The following is a 5479-nucleotide window of genomic DNA, read 5'->3' as shown; positions in this document are numbered from 1 at the left end:
TTGAGCTGGAGTTCTTCTCTTTCTTCTATTTCTTTTATTCTAAGGTTTGGTCTTTATATGGTGTCCCAGATTTTCTGGATGCTTTGTTTTAAGAATTTGTTGGATTTAACATTTTCTTTGACCAATGTATCAATTTCTTCTATAGTGTCTTCAATACCCGAGATTCTCTCTTCCATCTTCTGTATTCTGTTGGTTATGCTTGCCTCTGTAGTTCCTATTCATTTACCCAGATTTTCCATATCCAGAATTCTTTTGGTTTGTGTTTTCTTTATTGCCTGCATTTCAGTCTTCAAGTCTTGAACTGTTTGCTTCACCTATTTGATTGGTTTTGTGTTTTTTTTTTTCCCCTTGGGTTTCTTTGAGAGATTTATTGAGTTCTTCCAATTTTTTTGTTCATTTTTCCCTCCATTTCTTTAAGGGAATTTTTCATTTCCTCTGTAAAGGTCTCCATCATTTTCATAAAATTATGTTTAAAATTGTTTTCTCCTGTGTCATCTGGGTTAGGATTATCAAGTCTCCCTACTGTATGACCATTGGGTTCTGGTGTTACCATGTTGCTTTTTAGGTTATTGAATGATTTCTTTTTTTTAAATATTTATTTATTTATTATGTATAATAATATTCTGTCTGTATGTCTGCCTGCAGGCCAGAAGAGGACACCAGACCTCATTACAGATGGTTGTGAGCCACCATGTGGTTGCTGGGAATTGAACTCAGGACCTTTGGAAGAGCAGACAGTGCTCTTAACCGCTGAGCCATCTCTCCAGCCTCCTATTGAATGATTTCTTAATATTTATTTATTTATTTATTATGTATACAGAATTCTGTCTGTCTGTATGCCTGCAGGCCAGAAGAGGGCACCAGACCCCATTACAGGTGGTTGTGAGCCACCATGTGGTTGCTGGGAATTGAACTCAGGACCTTTGGAAGAGCAGGCAATGCTCTTAACCTCTGAGCCATCTCTCCAGCCCCTGAATGATTTCTTGCATTGGCATCCACCCATCTCTTCCTTCACTTAGTGCCAACAGGATTGCCTCTTGGTCCAATCCTTGCAGTGGCTGTCTGTGTCTTTGGGAACTGGTCTTGGTCTGCTCTGTACTGTCACTGTCTGTGTCTCAGGGAGCTGCTGAGGTCTCTCTTGGCCTGCTCTCTTGGTTCACTCTCTTGTGCAGTCACAGCCTGTGCTTCAGGGTTCCTCTCTTGGTCCTCTCTCTTGGTCTTTTCTGTGTAGTTACAGCCTGTGCTTCAGGGTTCCTCTCTTGGTCCTCTCTCTTGGTCTATTCTGTGTAGTTACAGCCTGTGCTTCAGAGTTCCTCTGAGGTTGTGGGGGATAGGAGAGTTGGGGGTGGAGTGGGACTTGTAGCTTACAGGGTCCCATCGATGGGATGGGGTGGTTGGAGCAGCCTACCTGCAGGAAACTTGCCTGTTGCCTGGCTAGAGAAGCTAAGGCAGGTGAGGAAGGGGCCTGGGGTATGGTGGACCTAGAAAGTGGGTGTCCCACCGGGTGGGTAGTCACTCACCTCTTGATCCTTTCTGTGAATTTGCAGCCTGTGTTTCAGAGCTCCTCTGAAGTTTTAGGGGATAGGAGGGTTTGGGCAGCATTTTTTTTTTCCTATGTTAAAAAAAGTGGTTTCATTTTCTCAGTGGGAAGATAAGAACAGCAATGTAGGTGCTGCTTTCCAGCTCAACGTTTGCAAATGGCATCCTTTGGCTGTGTAAAAATGACTGGAACTTCCCAAGGAAAGGTGTCAGGAATTCTTTATTAAAGCAGCATGGGTGATATATGTTATTTAAAAAATACAGTCCCAGTCTTGATGTGTTAAGTGGTGAGCACCTTTAACCCCAGGTTCATAGAGAATTCAAGGCCAGAATGGGCTATATGAGATGCGTTTCTAAAAATTAAACAACCAAAAAAAAAAAAAAGCCCAAGGAAAACCACAAACCAAAATCAAAGCAGCAAAATAAATACAAACAAAACAAAACAAAACAAAAAACAAACCACCATATATTGAACTAAATTGAAGAAGTCCCAAGGTTGGTTGTCAGCTTCCCAGAAGCCCTGTGTGGTGGTTTGAAAGAAAATGGCTACTAGGTGTAGGGCCAGCATCCCAGTGTGTCTTTAGTGCTGGTAAAACAGAGGTGCTAAAGGTAATTACCGGGGTAGTGTAGGAGGTCCTTCTGTTCATGTGTTTGCTTTCATTGGTTAATGAATAAAGAAACTGCCTTGGGCTTGATAGGGCAGAACTTAGGTAGGTGGAGAAGACAGAACTGAATGCTAGGAAAAAGGGCAGAGTGAGAGACGCCATGGATCTTCTGCCTGAGATGGATGCCGGGTTAGAATCTTGCCAGTAAGCCACAGTCACGTGGCAATGTACAGATTACTAGAAATGGGTTAAATTGGGATGTAAGGATTGGCAGTGGGGGGCTGGAGAGATGGCTCAGAGGTTGAGAGCACTGACTGCTCTTCCAGAGGTCCTGAATTCAATTCCCAGCAATCGCATGGTGGCTCACAACCATCTGTAATGGGGTCTGGTGCCCTCTTCTGGCCTGCAGGGATACACACAGACAGAATATTGTATACATAATAAATAAATAAATCTTTAAAAAAAAAGAATTGGCAGTGGGAAGCTAGGGCTAATTAATGGGCCAAGCAATGTTTTGATGAATACAGTTTCTGTGTGGTTATTTTGGGTGTAAGCTAGCCAGGAGGCTGGGACAAACAAGGGGCCATCTCCCTCATGTAACACGGGGTGGGGGTGGTTGTGCTAGTAGTTAGCTTGGGAGGAGGGGGAGGCATCTTCTTATCTGAGCTGGGGTTAATTACCTTATTGAGGCCTAATGCTACGGTCACAGTCACGGGAGGTATTGCAACAACTCGCAGGGAGAACAGGATCCCTATGTCTTCCCCTCCTGAAACATACAATTGTAACCCCCACGTCTTGCCTGCTAATCAGTTAGCTCTTTTCCCCTCCTCAGTAAAGGCGATTGTGATTTTAGACTCTCCTGGTGTGGTACCAGTGAAAGAGACTAGGTCTCTTTTGCTAGTCCTCCACTGGGAGGTGCTGGTTTTACATCCCCAAGCAGCACAGTAAAACATTTCAGGCCCACCACAGTGGCGAGTTTGCTTACCCCCTGGACAAATATACCAGTCAGAATGTCTACGTGCAGGGTAAGAGTCCCGGAGAGTTCATTCAGTGTTCTCCCAAGAGTCCTTTGATAAAGCACATAGGTTGAAAGTTACCTGAGGGTACCATGTATCTAGGGGATGAACTTCAGTGGCCAGCCTTAAGGCTGGCCCAGTCTCGGGGTTAGTCAGGGTGCAGGTCAAGTTCCAGTGTGTATGGGGGTTTTCAGTATTCCCCGGGCACAGATGAAGTAGCAGGTACCATGTCAGCAGGGGGAACGTCATCTTCAGGTTTCCGTGGTAGCTCCAGCTACAGAGGATCGGTGGGGTGCCTGGAGATCTCCCAGGTCCCGTCCAGAGGCTTCTCTGCCACAGATGCCACAGGTCTGGCATGGGAGTGGTGAATCCAGGTGGAGATGCCGTCCACCTTGAGAGCAGTTGGGGTAGTCAGGATGACAACGTAGGGCCCGTTCCACCGTGGATCCGGGGACTTGTGGTGGTGTCTGCGGATCAGGACCAGTCACCAGGCTGGAAACTATGGGGCTTGGGGAGAGATTGGGATGAGTATAAGGCCAGCAACCGAGGTCAGATATCTGTCTGTATCTGGGACAGCGCCCTCAGGCTCCCTAAAAGGTCCACTTCTTCTGGAGGCAGAACCAACTCGTCCTGCAAGCTAGGCACAAGAGGTGGGGGTAGACCATGCATTATCTCAAAAGGAGTCAGTCCCATCTGGTATGGGGAGTTCTTCACCCTGAACAGGGCATAGGGGAGGAAAGTCACCTAATCACCGCCATTCTTTAAGGCTAATTTGGTAAGGATCTCTTTTTAGGGTTCAATTTATTCTCTCAACCTGCCCTGAACTCTGAGGATGATAAGCACAATGTAATTTCCATTCAGCCCCCAGTGCAGTGGTTATTCCCTGGCTTACCTGAGAGATGAAGGCCATTGTCTGACCCTAACATGTTTGGAAAGCCAAACTTGGGAAGGATCTCTTTAGGTAATTTTTTAGCCACCACATAGGCAGTCTCGTGTTTGGTAGGATAAGCTTCAGTCCATCCTGAAAAAGTGTCTATAAAGACCAACAAATATTTATATCCGTATTTACCTGGCTTGACTTCTGTAAAGTCCACTTCCCAGTATATACCTGGGCGAGTTCCTCTCATCCGCACACCTCTTGTTCCTTGTGTTTTATAGGAGTTTACTAACTGACATGCTTTAGAGTCACTTACAATTTTATCAATTAGACAGTTTGCTTGTTGAATCTTTAGTGGAGATCCGGAGATGAATTCTCTAAGCTTCCGGGTTCCCAGGTGGGAGGTTCGATGAATTCTTTGGAGTAGGTGCTTCCCTAAGAGTTTTGGAAGGAGCACCTTTCCTGTTGGAAGTCTCCACCATTTATCTTTTTTATAGCCTCCCTCTATTTGGGCAGCCCAGGTTTCTTCATCTGAATTATAGTTTGGCTGGGGAGGCAAGCTACGAGGACCTGGATCAGTTAATATGGGTAGAGTCACTGTAGCTGTCATCAGGGCTACCTCTTCTGCTTTTTGGTCTGCTAGATTGTTTCCCCTAGAGATAGCATCTGTTCTCTTTTGGTGTCTGGACAATGCATTACTGCTAGGTTCTTTGGAAGCCAGAGTGCTTTTAGAAATTTTAATATTTCTTGATAGTCTTTCCCTTTGCAGTGAGCAGCCCCCTCTCCATGTAAATCTCCATCTCCATGGATGTGCAGGGTAGCAAATGCGTACCTGCTGTTCGTGTAAACGATTCTCTTGTTTTTCTCTAGCTGCAAGGCTTTGTTAATGCTGTCAGTTTGGCCCTCTGGGCTGAGGTACCAGTGGGCAGGGCCTCTGCCCAGACTACTGCGTGGGCTGTTGTCACTCAGCCCCAGCATATCTGTGTCCATCTCGCACGGAACTGCTCCCATCCGTGAACCAAGTCTCTTCTGCATCTGTTAATGGCATATCACTGAGGTCAGATCGAATGCAGTACACCTGAGCTAGAATTTTGGCTCAGTCATGGAGAGGAGCCTCTAGGTCAGGGTCAGGCAGCATGGTAGCTTGGTTCAGGGTAGTTGGTGTTTGAAAGGTTATTCTGCTAGGGTTTAAGAGAAGAGCTTGGTAATGAGTTACTCTGGCATTACTTAGCCACCTGTCAGGAGGCTGCTTTAAAATAGATTCCAAAGCTTGTGGGGTACATGCCTCAAGAGTTTGTCCCAAAGTCAGTTTATCAGCATCTTTGACCAGCAGTGCCACGGCCGCAATGATGCGTAAGCATGGAGGCCACCCAGAGGCCACAGTGTCCAGTTCCTTAGATAAGTAGGCAACTGGCCTCTTTCACGATCCAACATTCTGAGTC

Source organism: Microtus oregoni, unplaced genomic scaffold, assembly GCF_018167655.1.
Source record: "Microtus oregoni isolate MIOR12 unplaced genomic scaffold, Mior012 000009F_ref0000495, whole genome shotgun sequence".
In the NCBI taxonomy this organism is placed as follows: Eukaryota; Metazoa; Chordata; class Mammalia; order Rodentia; family Cricetidae; genus Microtus; species Microtus oregoni.
The sequence above is the reverse complement of the archived record's forward strand: the minus strand, read 5'-3'. Positions refer to the sequence as shown.